Source organism: Podarcis erhardii (assembly GCF_964252035.2).
Source record: "Podarcis erhardii genome assembly, chromosome: 4".
Taxonomy (NCBI): Eukaryota; Metazoa; Chordata; class Lepidosauria; order Squamata; family Lacertidae; genus Podarcis; species Podarcis erhardii.
This window is the reverse complement of record NC_138508.1, coordinates 43,890,186-43,912,692: the sequence shown is the minus strand read 5'-3', so window position 1 is coordinate 43,912,692 and position 22,507 is coordinate 43,890,186. Positions and strand designations below refer to the sequence as shown.

At 41.1% G+C, this 22,507-nt stretch overlaps 1 long non-coding RNA gene across 1 annotated transcript; it reads right to left on the bottom strand.

Annotated features, from left to right (window-relative positions):
- Positions 1–222: 222 nt before the first annotated feature.
- Positions 223–5,195, bottom strand: LOC309340038. The gene is made up of 3 exons (XR_014155748.1): positions 5,135–5,195; positions 3,975–4,041; positions 223–456 (listed from the first exon to the last, which is right to left on the bottom strand). It is a non-coding gene; the product is annotated as an uncharacterized lncRNA (long non-coding RNA).
- Between the last annotated feature and the right edge of the window lie 17,312 nt (positions 5,196–22,507).

Here is a 22,507-nt window from a genome sequence, read left to right as displayed (position 1 = left end):
ATGCATAGAATAATGGTTGTTAACATCTAGAAAGGGGATGCTAACACACTCCTGGCCAGAAATCCTGTTATGGAAGATAAAACAATTTTAAGGATGACCCAGAGCTGTAAACTGGCATTAATTCCAGATTAAATTTCTCAGTATTAAAAAAGACATTATGTGGGGGGGGGGTTTAAAAAAAAGCATTGTTAACACAAGATCACACACAACAGTACTGCGACATTTGAGCAATAATTATAAAATGTAGATTTATTTGCAAACCCATTACTTGTCCATTGGCCAGTGTACAATACGGTTCTTTTTTAAAGACTTTTGGTTTAATGATGCTTCAAGGACCATTCCAATCTTGCACCAGTTGAAATCGCGATTCGTTCCCAATTCTCTCTGTAGTGATATGTGTAGAACGTAATTAAGAGACAGCTAAGATTCTGCTGAGTTGTGCATTCTTCCAAGATGCTTTAAGGAAAATATTATAGATGCATGAGTAATCCTTTTACTTGATAGCAGCAATTTAAAAGTGGGTCTTTGTAATTATGCTAATAATACCTGCCATTATATTTCACAACATACTTTACAGAAGGGTAAGGGTTAGTGAACATTTTCATCCCTGACGTGCTGCAGTGAACCGAGGGGAAGTTTCTTCATTTATTCTTTTGTTTAATAAGTGTTACCAAAAAAAAATCAGCCCTGCTTTTATCCAGTGCTCAGATGAGCAAACTCAGAAAATGGTAGTTGAGATGTGGAGTCTTTCTGTTTCTAGGAAGGCTAAAATATGTTGCCATTTTGGCATAATGACCATAAAGAGAAAGCAATGGTTAAGAAGAGGAATTTCACATATTGATTTGAAGGAACCAGTCATACAGCTCCCTGAATGAATGAATGAATGAATGAATGAATGAATGAATGAATATCTTAAACGTGGACCACGGTGACAAGTAGATTTCCTAATAATGGGTATAAAAGGTATAGGGACCCCTGACCATTAGGTCCAGTCGTGACCGACTGGGATTGTGGCGCTCATCTTGCTTTATTGGCCGAGGGAGCCAGTGTACAACATGTGGCCAGCATGACTAAGCTGCTTCTGGCGAACCAGAGCAGCACACGGAAACGCTGTTTACCTTCCCGTTGGAGTGGTACCTATTTATCTACTTGCACTTTGACGTGCTTTTGAACTGCTAGGTTGGCAGGAGCAGGGACTGAGCAATGGGAGCTCACGCCGTCGCGGGGATTCGAACCGCTGACTTTTGATTGGCAAGTCCTAGGCTCTGTGGTTTAACCCACAGCGCCACCCACGTCCCAATAATGAGTATAGTCAACTGTTATTGGTATTCTGTTCTAAATTGTAAAGAAAAGGTTACAAATGAAGAAGGAACATTTTACTAAACATCAGTCCATACAATATCCCCTCTACTATCTGCCATTTTGGATACAGATAGGTAGCCGTGTTGGTCTGCCATAGTCAAAACAAAATAAAAAAATTCCTTCCAGTAGCACCTTAAAGACCAACTAAGTTAGTTCTTGGTATGAGCTTTCGTGTGCATGCACACTTCTTCAGATATACAGTGTATCTGAAGAAGTGTGCATGCACACGAAAGCTCATACCAAGAACTAACTTAGTTGGTCTTTAAGCTGCTACTGGAAGGAATTTTTTTATTTTGTTTTGCCATTTTGGAAACTGAATAATCTGATGTGGGGGAGTAATGTGGGATATCATGTGAGATTAAGGGCCAAAAAAAGTTACAGTGGTACCTTGATTCTCAAACTTAATCCGTTCTGGAAGTCCCTTCTAAAACCAAAGCGTTCCAAAACCAAGGCACACCTTCCCATAGGAAGTAATGCAAAATGGATTAATCTATTCCAGACTTTTAAAAACAACCTCTAAAACAGCAGTACAACATGAATTTTACTATCTAACAAGACCATTGATCCATAGAATGAAAGCAGTAAATAATGTACTGCAGTCACACAACTAATCAATCAGTAGCTGAACTGGGTTCCACACAGTCACAAAAACAAAGAGAGCTGCAAAAACAAAATGCAAAATAAATAGCAAAAACAGACAGACCTCAGAGTAACACTCAAAACAGAAGTGTTGCACTCAATTCGGAAGCATAACACTCAAAACGGAGCACATTCGGCTTCTGAAAAAAGTTCGCAAACCGGAACACTTACTTCCAGATTTGCAGTGTTTGGGTTCCAAGTTGTTTGAGTACCAAGGTGTTTGAGAACCAAGGTTCCACTGTAATTGCATAAGTGCATAAGTGCAATTAAAGTGTTTTTTTTTAAAAAAAAAAATGTGACTAGCAACTGTGGGAAGACCTAAATAGCCTCTGGACTATGAAGATGGTGGGGGGAAGCTAAATTCTTTCTCTCCCTGCTATGGTCCTAACAAAGAGTGCCTCTTTGAAGCTGCTACTTGAATCCACAGGAATCTACTGTTGGCACTAATGGAGGTTTCCTTTGAATTACAGTTTTTCCTGGGAGGGAAAGAGTTAACCTTCCTCTCCTCCCAACCTTGTACTCAGACCATGCTGTGGCTGCTATATATATAACAAAAAATAATAATGCACAAGTTAATTGTATTCACACATCATATCAATTTTGGCCCTGAATGGTTTCTGTCTCTAGGGTTTTGTTTTGTTTTGAAGCACATTATGCAAGCCTCCTGGGGAAATTCATGTTAACCTCATCACACAAATTAATGTAAGCAAATTCAAATATTTGCTTGCTCCCAAGGGTCTGATTCCCACAGTCAAAGAGTGGCTTGTTGTTCTGCGCTTGTTGTTCTGCGCTGATCTTGCCCCATGTACACAATTAGGTCAAGAAGCTACTCTGTTATATCCATTGATGTACAGGTGATTTTTCACCCTGGTAACATCTACATCACAGCTTCAAACTGTGGGTTGATGGTGGTCTTTGCCTCTGCACACGGATTCCTGGGAATTGTGGTTTTGTGAAAGTGTGTGTGGTGGTGTTCAGGGATTTCTTGACAGAAAAGGGAAATTGCATCTGCACTCAGCCAGAAGGAAAGCCATACTTAGTAATATTGCTCTGAAATTAATATAATTAGTGCTGCCCAAGTGCTGCTGTGATGGCAGTAATTGTCTCTCAGTGAGAAAATATCCACATTGTGTGAGTCACCCTGCACTTGTGGGTTACATGGAAAAAGTACCCACTTCTTCTGAGAGCAATCTGGCCTGTGGTCTTTAGCAAGAACAAGAAAGAACAGACTGCTCATTTCTGTGCAGTAAAATTCAGAAGCTTGGTGACTCCACTTCCAGGGTATGTGGTGGTATGTTTGTGGTTATTCCATCAATGTGGGGAAAGAATAAAGCCCACTGCTGTTCAAAATCACCTATATTCCGAAGATGCTTTGCTGTTTTAGAAACGTGTGTGCTTTGTTTTTCTAATGGACTTTAGGTACTTTACCTACTGCTGTCCAAAAATTTCACTTGCACCTTTTTTAACATTTTCCATCCATTTCATGCCAAATTCCATGATTTGGTGGGGGAAGAAGATGGTTTTGTATATCTGAATCACAGCATTTTCTGATGATAATTAAGGTGATTTCCAATTGCTAAGCAGCCACCAGCCAGCAACCAATACAACTGTCTTGTTGTGTGGTAAATTCTAAAACTTTGGCACACCCCATTGGGCAATCTGCGTTGTATCCCGTTGACATTCTGCTTTAAAAGCTATACAATAATTTCATGTTTTTTAAAAAAAATAACCCCCAAATTTCCTGTGCATAAATGTGGAGACATCACCCCTTTTCTTGCCTAATGGAGCAATTAAACTAAGAGTTTCAGGTTCCCATGCTCCTAATTCATCTTTATAGCTCCCAGTGTACTATTTATTTCATACTTTAGGTTCAGCTCCATGGAGAGTGTATTTATAAATCTGGCTGACATGTGGATAATGTTTTTGACCTTTGATAATAGGAGACGGTTTTGAGTTTATGACAGAACTACAACCTTTTATGTTCCCATTCAGACTCTTCTTCTTCTGAGGCATTCATAGCTCCTCTTTGTCTCTCTTCTTCTGAAATAAAAAATGGTAGATGGGAGAATTAATTTGCTCACAGTGCAAACTGCTTATGTTTGTTAATCCACAAAGCATGAATAATGTAAAGCAAGAAGGTTACCTAAGGTCCCACAAAGGGTTTAGGTTGCATGGGACGTGTTTCCAGATTATATAAAAAGTTAGGTCAAAGTAGAACAAATAGGAATGAAGTTATTGATTGTGATCATTATTCACATTGAAGAAGGGAAATGGAAAATACTGGAAAGTGATCAGGAAGAAGCAAGAAAAAATACCCAGAAGAATTCTGAATGCAAGAAATGTGCAGAAGAGTTTAATATGTATTCAGTAAGTAGTTTAATGCGTGATTTTAAGGGATAACAGGAGATCTCTTCTTCAGTCTATTGAATAGATTATCAAGCACAGAGATCAAGCCACAGCTACTACTAATTTTAAGTGTAAATTAAATGAAGTACTTAGCACCTCTTTGCTTCTCATTTGTGTATACCAAATTGTCTTTATTTTTTTCCCAGCCAGCTATTTTAGAATGTAACTTATTGTGCTCAGGGCTTATTATGCTTCCAATGATAGGCTTTGATTCAGGGCTAATTATAGTAATTAAGACATTGCCTACACTGTTGCAGCCGTGCAGATTGTGGTACTTATGCCTGACAAAGCTCAGAATATATGGCCTCTAAGGGCATTGCTTTCAAACGCACTTTCCATCACCTTCTGAGCTGTGAACTTTGGGAATTTCATTTACAACTTGACTCCTACAGAGGTGCATATGGTGTGGTACAGAGCCACACCAAAGGAATGGGGTGTGGGAATAATTAAGGTAATTTGTTAACATCTGGCCCTCGGAGAGCCTCCAAACAGATAAAGGGGAAGGTAGGGAGGCAAGATAAATGGCAGGGCTGCTCCTCCCATGCCAGCTGTCCAGAGAACATCTCCTCACACTAGACCTTATAAAACATGACACAATATACGAAACATACCCAAACTAAAAAGTTCTTCCTTGAGCTTTGAGGGAAGGAAGCCATTTTCAATTCAACACAGTTGCATGCACCCCAATCTCTGAATGGTGAGAGACTCTCTCAGTTCCAGCACTTACCTTGGGTTTGGTTTCCTTGGAATGAAGCTCAACGGAGGCTGTGGTGTCTTCAGGATACATAATAAAAAAATTCCTTCCAGTAGCACCTTAAAGACCAACTGAGTTAGTTCTAGGTATGAGCTTTCGTGTGCATGCATTCAGGATACATAGTTCTATTTACACATATATGCAACCCAAGCATAGGCTGGGAGGGCTCACAGCATCAACACTCCAGCAGATTTTCCCCTCCCAGTTAGATTTCCAGGGAGATCCCCAAGCCACAGCTTTGGGTCCAGCACAGACTGAGAGAAGTCTCTGTGTCTCCAGATTCCAGCATCAGCCAAAATTCACTGCACACACACTCCACTTTAGCCTATGGTTCCTCACCCTGGGATAACACCAGCTAGCTGGGTGAAGGGGGTGGAGAAATGTCTAGCCACTTCCTGGAGAGCACCATCACTTAGTTGTCACTATGGCAACATAGCTCACTCTGTGAGATGCTGATGAGAGCACTTAAGTGGCCAGCAAAGGCCATTACCTCACAAAGAGGCTAGTAGAACTGGTTCAGTGGCTTCTGCTAGATTCTAGACCTCACTGGATCACAGACCTGGAAGGGATTCGTGGATATGAAACCTATAATGATATATAGTCACATTTTCACCATAATCTTGTTGTCTTATTTGAAGCCTGGCTTTTGCTTTCAGTCTACCACTAATTAAATGGGTAGTCAGAATAGGGTTGGCAGTACCAATTCCTAACCTGAACATAAACACTGAGCTCTCCTGATGTAGTGGGAAGAAAGGCAGACATGGCTGCTTCCAGCTACTTAGCCTCTGAAATATACTCGGAGTCGAGTGTGGATTTCATGCTCTTTATTCAGCTCATAGTAGCGAGGAATGAAAGTTCCCCCCAAATATCTGCTTTATATACATTATTTACACAATGGGCCACACGTGATGGGCTATTTCCGGGATTCTCCTGTAGGCCAATCAGATTGTGGATTCACTTCCACCTGGAGCTGGATTGGGTGGCTCCTGCGGACCAATCATACTGCTGCATTGTTCTAGGACCAATCAGACTGCTGCATTTTGGATCCTATTCAACTCAGTACATAACAGCCTTGTTGCTCATTATCCCTTCACCTGTTGCGACCAACTGGTCACAAAAGTGTCCTTAAGAGCAGTAAAGGGAGGAAGGGTGTCAGAGGAGCAAATAGGCAGACACAAAATGGCTGCCACATCGAAGAGATGAGAAAAAGGGCCATAAAATGGCTCAAATGTGGAAGATTTGTCTTTACAAGTTTGAAACATGAATAGAAACAGCCAAAAGTGTTCCAGAAACCTCCTTTTCCAGGGGAAAACAGAAATCATTACATAAGTCTGTTGCTGAATATCCAGACTCCAGGGAGAATGAAATGTTCTGTCAATGGCTTCTGGGCATTTCCAGTTCTGTTGTTATACTTGCATAATAGAGAGTGTTCTGGAGAATGTCATAGGGGATTGCTGGAAGATGAGCAGGCAAATGAAATTCGGATGCTGTGGTTGATGTGCTTCCTCTTGCTGGCAAGTAGGTGCTGTAGATTAGAGTTAGAAAATAAAAAATAATTCAAAATTATTCCTAAACTAATTTCCCACATAAATATACATGCACGGTCACAAAGAAAAAGATGGCTCACCAGTAATTGTGCAATTTTTAAGGAAAATGATAGAAAAGAAGAACAAACACACAGAAAACACAACTCATAGGAGTAGTGGTTGGAGGACACCACACCAGATTAGAGTGATGATTGACACCAAATGTCATCTGCAAGTTTGCCATGATTTGGGGTGTATTGGGAGATCATGGCTCACAGTCACCCAGCTGGTTATTATTCAGCCATGTTCTGTTTCAGGTTTTTTACTTGATGAGCTTCATTGATAAAGAAAAAAGCGACTCGCATGGGTAAATTGACCCAAAATAAGATTTTATCTTTTCAGCAGTCTTTTTCAGAAAACATTTCTGCATGAACTAGATTCCAAAAAATTGCCATGTTTTGCATACAGTTTTAAAACTTACTTATTCTGAACCTCCACAATCTCCAACTTTATCCCCCCCCCCCAATATATACTACAGTTTGTGACATTAACTGTGCTGAATGGGCTAACATTACATGATATAGCTTGTTCAGTGTCAAGGACAAGAAAAAATGAAACACACATTTAGTCATGCATAGATCTAATTTGGAATCCTCAGCTTATCAGTGTCTGTCTGTCTCCATCTCTCACAGACACACACACTTGCCAACATACCTGCCACACCAAATATATGCTAATTGAGCTCATAGGAATGATATTCATTCAACACTCACCCAAAAGGATTTAGATGCAACAGCTGTAATCAGCAGTCAGACACCAACACCAAAACCACTTGCCTAACCACCACTTCCAGCAAATTAACAACAGTCCACGGCAAGAAAAGTTCAAACTCACATCTAGCCATGGATTTCATTTATTACCCTGAGTTTTGAATAGTGCTGTGCCAAAAGCTACTTCTGCAATTTTTATTTTACCATTCTCCATCATCTATGAGAAAAGAAAATGCATTTTAAAATCAATGAAGAGAAATTTGGATGACATTCTGATGAGGGGTTTGCAGGGTTGTCACCTTACTTTTGAGGTAACTGAGGCAGGTTTGTGAGAGTCCTTCTTATGTTCCACAAAACATCTCACCACTGGTCTGCATGAGTCAAAACTGCATATAAGAAAATGTGTTTATTGGGAGGAAATTGTACTAAAATGCTGGCAAATTTTCATGAGCATTTCTTTGTTTTGGTTTCTTTTACAAAAATCACAAGTTGCAGCAAAATGTGGCGAACTGAGTTTAAGATGAGAAATGAGATTGCCAGATCCTTCCTAAACCTCCCCCCCCCCACACTGCCTACTGAGTTACAATGAGCAGTAGGACACAACTCTCTCAGCTTGTGCAGTGAAATATGCTCTCTCAGAATCTCCTAGACCAGAATACATGCAGAATATAAAACCATAAAAACGTATTTATTTATAGCCTTTTAACCATTCCTTAAAGATGCGGGTGGCACTGTGGGTTAAACCACAGAGCCTAGGACTTGCCGATCAGAAGGTCGGCAGTTCGAATCCCCGTGACAGGGTGAGCTCCCGTTGTTCGGTCCCTGCTCCTGCCAACCTAGCAGTTCGAAAGCACATAAAAGTGCAAGTAGATTAATAGGTACCGCTCAGGCGGGAAAGTAAACGGCGTTTCCATGCGCTGCTCTGGTTCGCCAGAAGCGGCTTAGTCATGCTGGCCACATGACCCGAAAGCTGTATGCTGGCTCCCTCGGCCAAAAAAGCGAGATGAGTGCCGCAACCCCAGAGTCGGTCACGACTGGACCTAATGGTCAGGGGTCCCTTTAACTTTACCTTTTAAACCATTCCTTATACTTTCAGCCTGATGCCACTCGCTAACTCACCTCTCTGCCCCACTATCTCCTACTGTTCTCAAGGCTCATTCTGACTCCACTCCACATTCCAGCACACTCCTCTGCTGTCTAGGATGGCTCCACTCACTGTTCTGTTGTGAAAAGGAAATCCAATTGCACCTGAATCCCCGTGTGCTTGAGAGATGGAAGCTGGTAAGTGGCTTTAGTTGACATATGGCTCAGTTTTAAAATATACAGGCAAGTGGGGTATTTGCTCTTCCATAAGAACCCTTCTGTTTTTCTCCACTGAGGCAACCATAAAAAATGTCTTTTCCATACACCAGTCTCATCACCTTTAAGGAATATCACTTGGTTCTCATAAATGAAACCCTTGTTCTTTTTCCTCCTTGATGACAGGATGGATATCTTCTTTCTCCAAATTCATTGTGTGCATGATATAATGTGTGAACTCTCTTTGGCCCTGCTTTTAATTTCCCTTTGCCGTTTGCATCCTACCTTCTGTTCCAGGTCTGCAACTTTCCGAAACTAAAATTTGCTTCCTATTCACAGCTTTTTTTCAACTAAAGAATCCAGTTTAATTTTCTCTAGTGTTCTTAAGCTGTGCTACCTTTCCATCTCCATTTATCATCGTCTAGCACTTAATTCTCTTTTCTGCAATTACTATGTTTTCTCCCATTTTTCCTGTCAACATATAATTCATTACTGGCAATCTATACCGAGTAGTTCCTGCCTCCTCTTATCACTTGACAATCTGTCACATTTTTGCAATCTTCTTTCCGGGTGAAAATGTAGTCAATCTGACTTTCTTTCGGCCACGTAGATTACAAAATTTTGCTCTTTCTTACAAAGTAGAGTTTTAACTTTCAAGATCGTTAAGGAAAACTCCAGAGTACACTTTCTTCCTCTAAAAGAGCCAGCTCAAACAAAAATCATACAAGTAAAATAAAATAATTGCAAACAATTCACTATACCAAACAGGACTTGTTCTGGTTATAGATGAGAAGAATTGCAAACCTATAAAAGATTTACAAAATATTGTTATCCCAGAGTAGTGCGAAATATCACTGGTTACAGGCATGCTTTAACGCTGAGTTTGTGTTTCCTATGGGACAAAAAGGCATGGCAGAGGCTGTGGTGTCTTTATTATATATGGTTTATTTGCACTTATATACAACCTGCATCTACATTGGAGGGGCCTACAGCATCAAAGCCCCAATAAGTTCTGGCTTCTTCCAAACTGTTGGAAGGTTACAGTGCCTCCTGTGGATGTACAGATCAATACGAGAGAGACATGTTTCATTGCAGCTGGGGCAGATGAAGGCATCTGGTTGTGCAGATGCAGATGCACCATGACATTTCTTCTCTCTGCTCTCCTCCCAGTGGTCATTCCTGCTCTGGTCATTGTAAAGGATGCACAAAGACTTTATCTATTTCATTCAAGGAGTGACGGGGGTCTAGTCAACCTCGCATGTCTCCAGGCCAAGACAAAAGTGTCGTGAGTCTCTGTGACTGGTCAGACAACTATGGCTTAAGGTGGACAGAGATGGGTCATGATATATCAGTTATGAGCTATTTTATTTTTAACACACTTTTCGAGAAGGGTGCTGTGTGACACCATAGTGAATTTATCCTAAGCGATCAGAGTTGTTGGGATCAAAAAACATCTCTATAAAATATATCTAAGATTGTCATTCATTCATGATGTCAGTCACTGAAAGCGAAGATGATTATTTTGTCCAAATCCTGATTGCACTCAAATGCACATACAGTGGCACCTCGGGATACAGACGCTTCAGGTTACACACTCCGCTAACCCAGAAAAAGTACCTTGGCTTAAGAACTTTGCTTCAGGATGAGAACAGAAAACGTGCTCCGGTGGCGAGGCAGCAGCAGGAGGCCCTATTAGCTAAAGTGGTGCTTCAGGTTAAGAACAGTTTCAGGTTAAGAATGGACCTCCGGAAAGAATTAAGTACTTAACCCAAGGTACCACTGTACTGCCTTTCAATAAGCCAAACTCTTAATAAGAAAGCCTTAGCAAATCTAAGGGACTTCCGGGTCGGCGCCATCGCCGAATGGCGGACTCCCTCCGAGCTCCGGAGGGAGCCTGCACGGCAGGGGCTGGGTCCTACCGCACCGGCGATGCGGGGACCCTTAAAAACCACGGCCACGGGGGCCGTGGACATGGAGACTCGGCTGACACCGTCAGCGCCCTCCCGACTCGTGAAGGAGCCTTTTTAAAGGCTACGGATCGGGTGCCGGGGAGAAGCGTGGTGTTTTGAGTCCTCTGCTATCCCTGCCGTGCGAAGCCGCATGCCATTCGGCGGAGAGCGCTGGCTTCTTCCTTTGAAAATTCGGACCTAAAAGAACAACCTGTAAGTAATTGGAACTTGGACTAAAAAGAGGGATAAAAATTTTAAAAAATTTCGGAGCGAGCGGGGGAGGCGCAAAAAAGGAAGTCAGCCACCCCCTCCATTGTAGAAGGATCAAAGCAAAGGATCTGATAACTAAGATCGGAGTAACATCATTTTGGCAAGTTTTTAACCTCACGAGTGAAGAATATGAGATTGAGCTGGAGGAGGAAAGTAGAATTCGGACTTAAAAACAACCCCCCCTGGAACCCCGGGAGCGATCGATGACGGAGTTTGGAGAGGAGAAAGGCAAGTTTTGACAGCTGTCAAAGAGCTGTCAAAGCGGAAAATAAGATAGAGACTATGTTACAAGGACTTTGCTGGTTATATTTGTTATAAATTGGATACAAATTGTTTTAAATAAGGATTACAAAGTTACTAGGGCTAATGGATGCGATCTGGAAGAGAACTCAGTTTTTGCAATCCACCTAGAGGAGCCGAGGGATATTACAAGTTTTAGCTGGAAATTGGAACTGAACTGTTTATCTCCTGGGAAACTGCAGAAATGGAACATTATTATGACTACAGAGGCCACTATATCGAAGAAGACAATGGAATCATCTGTTGTGGAATGAAAGGAACTTGACGTAATGTTTTGATTCTGAATAACAAGCCTCTGTAAAGGAACTAACTTTTGGAATTAGGACATTTGTGCAGGAAAACAGGGACAGAAAGAAATAGAAAGAGGAGTCTGATCAATAAGAACAACAAAATAACAAGAATTGGACCAAGTCAAAAGTGGGGACATTTGGGACATCCAGATTTGACAAGCTTAAGGATTATAATTTGGAGTTTTTCACTCCTGGATATAAAAATCTGGATGGAAAAAATGGGCCTCTCTTTGAGACAGAATCCTTCCATGATTGGACACTCGAAATTAAAGAGGACTGGCAAAGGACTATGATTTAGAGAGACGTGGAAATATCGGACATTGAGGAACAGTGGGAACGCAACCGGGAAAAGGGGGGGTGGGAAATGTGGAATCCTTAAAGGCGTAAACTATGTTTTATTTAGGCTATATACATTTATATGGTATTCTAAAGTGGGGAACTCGTGGTGGGAATAAGCCGATTTTAGGGGAATGGAAAATAATGTTGTTGTTTTTTTTAAAAAAAAAAAAATTGGGTTAAGGATAACAAGTTTGAATTGAGGAGAAGAACTTGTTGAGATCATTTGAGAGATTTGGAATACAAGGGGGGGAGGGAAGGGGAAGTCCTGAAAGGATGTAATTGGAAAAAGATTTGAAATTGGATGTTTTATTAATTTGTAATTAATTGGAAAATTTTAATAAATATTATTTTAAAAAAAAAAAAAAGAAAGCCTTAGCAAATCTAAATGTGCTCTGCTATATTCTGTCCTGTATCAGTTGGAAAAAATGTTGCTTCCCTCGCCTGTGCTAAACAAACTGTGCTAAAACAAATTTAAACCAATAATTTGCTTCCCCTGTAACTAATGGCTGTAGCCACCAGGTGGCAGATGGAGACTACTAAAGGTTTCCAGATTGGTGCTTAAAAAGAAGAAAAAGCATATCAGTATTAACTGATATGTATCTGAAGTATCTGAAGAAGTGTGCATGCACACGAAAGCTCATACCTAGAACTAACTCAGTTGGTCTTTAAGGTGCTACTGGAAGGAATTTTTTTATTTTGTTTTGACCATGGCAGACCAACACGGCTACCTATCTGTAACTAGTATTAACTGGTGTTGGAAGACGGGATATACGTTTATTTACTGCATTTATATTCCAGCTCTCTTCTGTCATAGACTCCATATGAACTTTCCTCATGACACATAGGCCACTGCTGAGCTTTATCTTATTGATAAAAGTGTAAAAAATTACAGTACAATATTCCTCTGGGATAGGAATATTGTTAGTGGATTACAGAAAAAAACCTCCACAAAGAATCTTGTCTCACCTTAAAGGCTGACACATTTATTGTCACAAAATTAGTTATGGTTGGGAGCTTCTTTGGGAAGACTTCTGAAAGCTGCACATAAATCTTTTAAAATAAAAAAGGCAAACTAAAATAAAATCTTCACATGATTAGAACTGTAGGGGATGCACTTGTCGGCCTGTCCCCTCTGTTGAATCCCCAGTACCTTGACCTACTGCCCTCAACACATTGGAGAGGAAGGCTCTCAACAAAACTTGGAAATCATGTGAGGGTCATACAGGAGTCCAACAAGTTCCTTGCTACTGATCTGTATTCCCAATGTGTGGAAGACAACAGAGACATGATGCAGGGAACAGGGTCACTGAGTGTGTCTCTCCTCTTCATTTGTCACATTATCCCTTTACCACCTTTAACAGGTCTTGGGTGAGTTACTAGCCTACACGGGTGGCACTGTGGGTTAAACCACAGAGCCTAGGACTTACCGATCAGAAGGTCAGTGGTTCGAATCCCTGCGACAGGGTGAGATCCCGTTGCTCGGTCCCTGCTCCTGCCAACCTAGCAGTTCGAAAGCACCTCAAAGTGCAAGTAGTTAAATAGGTACTGCTGTGGCAGGAAGGTAAACGGCGTTTCCGTGGACTGCTCTGGTTTGCCAGAAGCGGCTTAGTCATGCTGGCCAAATGACCCGGAAGCTGTACGCCGGCTCCCTCGGCCAATAAAATGAGATGAGCGCCGCAACCCCAGAGTCAGTCACGACTGGACCTAATGGTCAGGGGTCCCTTTACCTATATTGGTATTCTATGATGAGCAGGTCTGTAAATTTGGCATCAAATTCTGTGCTTTGTTAGAATTTGGCAGCATCCCTTGTTTTAACCGGACTTTGGCAAGCCACTGGAGGTTGGTTGTCATGAAGATGCCAGAGCAAGACTCTGGAGAGCAAGATTCCAGAGCAAGAAAGTGTACCTAGGAAGAGGATTTTGAGAGGGAGAGGGAGAGGGAGAGGGAGAGGGAGAGGGAGAGGGAGAGGGAGAGAGAGAGAGAGAGAGAGAGAGAGAGAGAGAGAGAGAGAGAGAGAGAGAAGCACAATGGAGATTGTAAAGGGACTGGAACACTTTGCATATGATGTAACTGTTCATGCTTAGTTTACAGAAAAGAAGATTAGTCATGATGATAATTCTCAAATGTGGGAAAGGGTGTCATAAAGATGAGGGAGGACAACTGTTTATCAGAGCCTAGGAGGGAAGGGCACAAAATAATTCAAGGTGCAAAAAAGCAGATTTGACTTGAACACCAGGAAGCAATTTCTAAAGAAAGAAAGGTTGGGCAATGGAACTAGATGATGAGGAAAGCTAAGAAATATTCTTGGACGGTGGTGAAGTTTTTCAAGGGGAAACTGAGTAGGCTCATCTATCATCAGCAGTGAGATCTTGTTGTAGATGGGACTGTAGCAGAAGCAAGCAACAAGAGCATAGAGACTTTTTTTATCAGTGTATTGAGAGCAACCCAGAAGAACCATCATTTCCTATGATTTGTATAATCGCCCCACAAGCACTGCGCAAAGGTTTCATAAGGATGAGAGCTGCATTTTTTTTTACAGGAACTTGAAAAACCTGCTGAACTAAAAATGACAGTAGGACAAAAGGAATGTGCCCATGAAGTAGGTGCACCAATGGTTTATCATAGCTTTCAGGAGAATGCAAAGCACAAATGTGTCCCCAACAGAGCTACCCACTGAGGCATTCCCCAAAGCCTGCACAACCTAGTGTTGCACAGTGTCGCTTTTCCATGGGAAACAAGATGTTGTATGTCAGCCTTCATGCAGTCTGTCCCTGACATGGATATTTCCTGAGGCCCCTTCCAATTTTGTTGGGCTAACTGAAGGTCTCTTTCCCACAAAAGCCCAGTTTGTTGCCAAGTGGGGGGGGGGATACACGCAGACTTTACCCCTATTGTAAAAGAAACTATTCTACAAATATTATACAGCTCTCCCACAAATGATTTACATGGCATTTGCTATTATTTTACTATTACTACACAGCCTCATTAAGAACCTATCTGGAATTCACTGTAAAATCAGAGCTACAACATTCAGCCTGTTACCATTAATGGATGAGTTGCCATTTATGAATCTGAAACTTCATCATTAATTACCAAACATTTAGTTATCCCATATCCAGATCTATCTTGGAGACATCTTCATTGTTAACATTTAGTACAAAGGTAATGCACATTAAACTGTCTGACCTCTACAAAAGTGTATAATATGTTGTGTTTAGAGTTCACTGTGTTTAGAGTGCATCTACAGTGGCTGTGTTCACATAAATTGAGGCAGTTTGCATATCTAATCTAACGAAATATGTTCAGTTAGTGCCCCTAGCTTAGGGTTGCCTTCTTTCACCAAGTACAGTGGTATCTTAGCCAAGGCGTGCTTTCTCATAGAAAGTAATGCAAAATAGATTTATCCGTTCCAGACTTTTAAAAACAACCCCTAAAACAGCAATTTAACATGAATTTTACTATTTAACGAGACCATTGATCCATAAAATGAAAGCAATAAGCAATGTACTGCAGGCACACAATCAATCAATCAATCAGTAGCTGAACTGGGTTCCACACAGCCACAAAAACAAAAACAAAAAAGAGCCGCAAAAACAAAAACGCAAAATAAATAGCAAAAACAGACAGACCTCAGAGTAACACTCAAAACGGATATGTGGTACTCAAAATGGAAGGGTGGCACTCAAATCAGAAGAGTAACACTCAAAACGGAGCACGTTCGGCTTCCGAAAAAAGTTTGCAAACCAGAACACTTACTTCCAGGTTTGCAGTGTTTGGGTTCCAGGTTGTTTGAGTACCAAGGCGTTTGAGAACCATGGTTCCACTGTAGAACCTTTGCACTTCTAAGAGGCAGGAAGAAATTCTGCAAGTGCCACTTTTTACAGTGTAGACCTGCAGTCATGGTAAAGATGGTGTCTGCTGAGTTTTACTTACCATGTATTTGTCAGGACACAGACAGCAGGAAAAGCATGACCCTAACCCTTCTTTCTTTTAGAAGTCTTGTGAACACTGCATTAGACTTTGAAACATGGATTTCTTTTTATCAACCGGTAATTATTGAAGTTTTAACCGAAGCTTTTACTGTAATGTTTTTGCTTTAAGTTGTATGCCACCTTGCTGTATTTTTTATGAAAGTGTAGTATATATTTAAATAATGGAATTAAATGAATTGTACTCCATCCGCATGAAGCAATTGTAAGATATAGCACGGCATTTGGCCATTTTAGTTGAACATGGAAACACAATATATCCTTTAACTTTAGCTCCTTTCTAATCTGCAAACATTAGAGCTGATGGTACTGAAGTGGAGTTATCTTCTTTTCATTTGTTTCCCTCCACTGCTGCTGAATGAACCCAGCAGTATTTACAAATCAGCAGCAGTTGTAAAATGCTTGGGCTTCCTTGTTCTTTCAGTCCGGTCAGTGAGAAGCAGATTTGTATGGGTTGCTCAGGCATTCCTGGAGTAGCTGAGGCATTCACAGCGCAAACCACTGTTATTCATACTGTTATAATTCCATTGCAGTTAAGTCATTACTAGCAATCAGAGTTGGCTTGTAGCACAATGCCTTATTTGGGAATGTCATGTGAGATGCTCAGAGCAATATGAGAAAAAATAAAGGCTAATTTGTCTGGCTCTGGAGGGATTTATAACATATCCACTGGCAGAGATCTGTTGGGAAGTATTATAAGCTCATGCGCCATTGGTCACATAAACACCAGAACTAGCAGGTGTATTACACTTGTACACTATATATTTTTGCTTCAGGTGCAGATTGAACAAAATGAAGTTTTCTTACGCGCACATGAAAGTAATTCAGAATGCCACTTGCAGTCACCTTATTCTGTCTAATGGTAGGGCCAGCCCTGCCTAGGTATTTGGAGTAAGTGAGTAAGACATTGGTTTTAAGCAATTTCACACTGCTGTATTCCCTGCCTAGTTTTAATGATATATTTTATGTATCTGCTGTTGCATTTTTATATGTCTCAAAACTGCCCTAGGAATATTTTGATGTTGATGAAGGGCTGTCTAAAAAGAAAGCAAATAAATAAATAAATCAGTAATATGGAGAGGGCTTGGGCAGTGGTCCTTGGTATCAGATTACAGATGTTATATTTGATGTTCACATGTGATAAGTTGGATGGCATTGTAATATTCCACATTTTATGTTTAAAGAATCCCTACTTTCCTTAACATGATAGCTAGCATGTCTGCATAAATCACTTGTAGGATTACAGATGTCCTAACCTGCAACACACACACACACACACACCACGTTTTACAACCAACAAATTATATACTGCCCGATACTTATTACTTTTGGATTTGAAATCTATGATTTTAGATTTACGGTGGTAATGTGTGTGTGTTATAATGTTTCGAAAATCTGCAAAAAGCTATTTCAGGCTGCCTCAACCTCGGCCCTCCAGATATTTTTGGCCTACAACTCCCATGATCTCTAGCTAGCAGGACCAGTGGTCAGGGATGATGGGAATTGTAGTCTCAAAACATCTGGAGGGCCAAGGTTGAGGAAGCCTGAGCTATTTGAACAGAAGTAATATCAAGATGGGGGAAAGTGTGTATTTCCATAAGGAAGTATCATACTTTTTCTCTCTCTGGAAACCCTCCCTCCACTGTCTTCCATAGGCAGACAATTTTTCGTTTCAACATGCACCATTTGTTAGCTCTACCTTCTGCCTTTCTGCACCCAAACCAGGTAAAATGAGTTTAGCGGTCTGTCTCTGTTTTTGCTTACCAACAACATGGTGTGAGTGTGGGGGGGGGGTTCGCTTTGAAAATGCACAGCCCCTCCTACTGTGTCTATTCTAAATCACATTACCATTTGCCAGCTATGAATTATGTTACAAAGCTGGAAAGGGAGACAACAGAGTTCAAAATGACTCCCTGAACCTCCAACCCCAATGTAGGTTACATGGGTATAACTCAGAGGGGGGAAATGACTGCTTGCCTATTTAATTCAAATAGTATGAAATACTATTTGAGAGGGAAATAATATTTCATACTAATAGTATGAAATACTATTTGAGAGGGAAAGTTGGTGAAAGCGGGAACAATATAACTAGCAGCAAGCAGATGCTAAACACCTCTTTGGGACTCAGCTGTAGGTCCTTTTAGTATAATAGCTTGCATGAATCAATCTATTGCTTAGTGGGGCCTCTTCTCAGGAGAAAATGCTAGTGAAGCCAAATTGTATAATGAATACTGGGGCTGTGAGGGAAACCTAAGTAGGTGTTAGACTGAAACCACCACACTAATTCAACTTGCGTGGTTGGACTGATTTAAGTACAAGCTCTAGGGTCTAGGCTAAAATTGATTGAGTAATTAGTTAGGAGCATAGTAGCTGATCATCACTGTGCTTTTTATTATACTGTAACTGCTAAAATTTGGATTGGGTGGGGGAGAACATTACTCAAAGCTAGTCAACCCTAGACGCAAATGAGGGAACTACTTGGGATGTCCCAAAATACTAGGGACACCTCCAAATGTCTCTCTCCAAATGTCTTGGAGAGAGAACATCATTTAGAGGAGTTTTGAGGGGCCAGACATGTCAAAAGTGTAGTTTGGCAACAAATGTTTGTTTGTTTTTCAAAAAGAGAGAGAAGCCATTTATGATGGCATCTGATTTCTAATTCAACAATAGCTGTTAGAGTGCACTTAATTATCTAGTACTACAAACAGTGTTCTGGGTGGTTTCCTAAATCACAGAGGTGCCCTATAATATAATATTATAGGGCACCATAATATTCCTTTGATGCATTTGCAGATGCCATCCCACATGGGTGATTATAGGAGATGGAGTCTGTGGATGGTGGGGAGAGAGAGCATGAGAAAGTGAAAAATGAAATTAGCTGCCTGCTGAAGGAGTGCCTGCTTGCTTCCATGATGCTGTACTGGTATATTTGCAAGTATTACAAAGACACCATAAGTCTCTAATTAACTTCCATCTAAAGGAAACCAAACCTTGTAGTGCTACTCTGCCAGTGCCTCACCACCACTCAAAAGTGGGTTGCGTGTAACAGTAGGAACAAGTACTACCTGCAACAACTTGGAAAAGGTCCACCATAACTGCACAAATCATGACAAGTATATGTGTATAGGGCCCATAAAACTCATTTGGGAAGACCTTCCTGTTTAATGAAAGCCTTTGATTGTTAGTGATTTTAGTGCACTTCGACTAATGGGTTTTAATTGCTGTTCTTATGGTTTTATCTTTCTGGGTTTGGCTGCCCTGTTTCTCCTTTTAACTAATAATGCCTTGGTGATTTAGTGTGTCTTATTGTATTTTTATACACTGCATTTATTTGCTAGCAGCCATAAACTTTTTGGAAAGGAGAAATGTGAATGTTTTAAATAAATACATACGCATGTAATAACTGGTTCATACAGCTGGTGCCTTCTGCAGTTCCAGGAGAGTTGTGAAGCTACTGGCAACTCCACATAGTCCTTGGGGCAATTCTGCAGAGGTCACCAACTCACAGAGCGCATTTCCTGTTGCCAACTCCATTCACTGCCAAAGAAAACAGAATCATATAGTTGGAAGGGACCTCAAATGCATCTAGCCTAACAACCCAACAACACAGGAAACCCAGTTCTACAGCATCCCTGATAGGTGGGCATCAAGCCTCTGATCCATCTTTATCCTTTTTCTGGCATAGAATAAAAGTGATCAAAAACTTGTGATTTTCCAAGATTCAGGAAAAAGGGGCTCTATTGGGCTAAGATTGCAACAGTATAGGAGCACACAAAGCTGCCTTATACTGAGCTGGAGCGCTGGTCCATCTAACTGGCAGCGACACTCCAGGCAGTGGACCTTCTTAGCCGTACCCAGAGATACCAGGGGTTGAACCTGCGACCTCCTATTGCAAAGCTGATGTGTTACCACTTACCTACAACCCTTTAAACAGGTCTATTTCAAATTGTAGGATCCAAGCCGAAGTATGTTATAAACACATGCTCCTCTTGGATATAAAATATAATAGTTGCCTTGTTTAACTGCAAACAGATATTTGTATTGAACTCATTTTGTCCGTGCAGTATTTTTTTTGCCTCACGAAACCCCCATAGTGTTTGTAAATTGTTTACTGCCAATAAAATGATCTTTTGTTCACACACGAAAATGAAAGTAAATGGTGGATAGAGAAACTGGTTGATTGCATGGAACAAGGCCATAAGGCTGTTCTGAGGTAGGTACAAATTAACTGCTGTTGAGGACCCCACAAATTTAGGGGCCACTCTCACTGTCAATAAAGGAGTCAGTAGTAGAGGCGAACCAACATTCTCTTCCACAACACTTTTCAAAACAAGACTGTATTCTGTGGTGAATTGCACCTCATTGCCATAACTATGCCAAAGGAATAATTTAGGAGGAGGCTGTTCTTACACATACCTGAAGATGGAAGTACCCACTGGAATTCTCCCACCTATGGCAGATGTTTGGGTTTACTTAATGGGTGTATGGGATGCAGTTTCCATGTTCAGCATAGCTGCACAGATTATCAGAATGCTAAAGGAAAGTACAGACCCCCAAATTCATCGTAAGAATTCTGGACGAATGTTACAGATATTGTACTAAAGAGCATTGCAATTAACAGCAATCAGTAAACCGTTTCTCTCCCCATGAAACTCATAAATCATGAGTCTATAAGCGGGAATGTGACTTGATTAATATGGTTCTATGAATGTTTTATGATGCTATAACTGCGAAAGATGCAACAGAATAGGAATCATAAACATTATTAAAATACGAATTACAACTAAGTGCTTGCAACACTGAAAATTATATTAATCCTTTGGAACCTAAATAGATCATGAAACCAGCTTGTTGCCAGCACCAAACAATGCAAAATAACTGTCATGATCTCACTGCTTAAAACTGTGTTTTGGTTCACTTGGTCTGCAATGAAGGAGTTCTAAGGTTCAATTAATTTAAAAATCAAACCCTCTCTCTTAGAATTCCCTTTTCTGGACCATAGAGAAGATATATGGCCTCATTCTATTATGAACAGAAGACTGTTTTCTGAGGGTGTTGGACTTGTATTGTTAGGGTTCTGGAGCAAATAAATAGCTGATTACTATGTAAGTGATATAGGATTATCAAAGAATTATATAGCAAAGGCTTGCTTGTGTTATTTTGGTACTTCTGGCTCACTTCATATATGAAGTGCTTGAGGTCATGGTAATCTCATTTCAGTTCACACAGGTGACAGGTACAAGTATAGGCCCAGCTCAGACTTCCGGGTTGGCGCCATCGCCGAATGGCGGACTCCCTCCGAGCTCCGGAGGGAGCCTGCTCGGCAGGGGCTGGGTTCTACCGTGCCGGCGACGCGGGGACCCTCAAAAAACATGGGCGCTGAAACCCATGGGCATGGTGACTCGGCGGGCACCGTTTGCGCCCCCCCCGACCACGCGAAGGAGCCTTTTTAAAGGCTACGGAGCGGGTGACGGGGGGAGTGCTGTGAGTCCTCCGCTTCCCCTGCCGAGTGAAGCCGCATGCCATTTGGTGGAGAGCGCTGACTTCTTCCATTGAAAATCTGGACTCAAAATAATAACCCGAGAGTAATTGGAACTTGGATTAAAAAGGGGAACAAATTTTTTCTTAAATTCGGAGCGAGCGGGGGAGGTGCAAAAAGGAAGTCAGCCTCCCCCCTGTTGTAGAGGAGCTAAAGCAAAGGACCTGACAACTAAGATCGAGTGCAACCTTTTTTTTTGATAAAGTTATTAATTTCGCGATGGAAAATTATAAGCTGGGCTGGAGGAGAAAAGTGGAATGTGAACTAAAATACACCCCCCGCCCCCGAAAAACCCCGGAAGCGATCCGTGAGAGCGCCGGGAGAGGAGAAATAGAGGTTTTGACAGCTGTCAAAGGAGCTGCCAAAACTGAAGAACAAAAAGAGAACTTTGTTACGAGGACTTTGCTGGTTACATTTGTTATAAATTGGATATAAACTGTTTAAAACAAGGAATAATAAGTTACTTTGACTGGTGGGTGTGATCGGGAAGGAAACTGAGTTATTATAATCCCTCTAGAGGAGCTGTGGGTCATTACAAGTATTGCTGGCATGGAATTTGAATCGGACTTTTTATCTCCTGGGAAACTGCAGAAATGGAACACTATTTTGTCTACAGAGGTCTACACACTAAAGGAGACAATAGATTTATCTATTGAAGAATGGAAGGGACTTGACGTAATGTTTTGTTCCTGAATAACAAAGCCTCTGTAGAGGAATTACAAGCTTTTTGGAATTAGAACATTTGTGCAGGAGAGCAGGGGGAAAAAAAAAAGAGGAGAAGAGAGAACAACAAGAACAACAAGAATAACAAGAACTGGACAAAGTAGGAAGATAGACCCCTTCCAAGATTGGACATTCGAAATCAAAGATGACCAAAAGACGGCAAAGACTATTAAAAAGACGGCAAAGCGGACTGGTGAAGGACTATGGCTTAGATGTGGGAGCTCCAGGACGACAGTAGACATTGACGGACATTGGGAATGCAACCGGGAAAGGGGGGAGGGAAATTTGGAATCCAAAGGGTGTTAAATTACATTTTATTCTTTTTTCTATTTTTTTATGTTAATCTGTATTG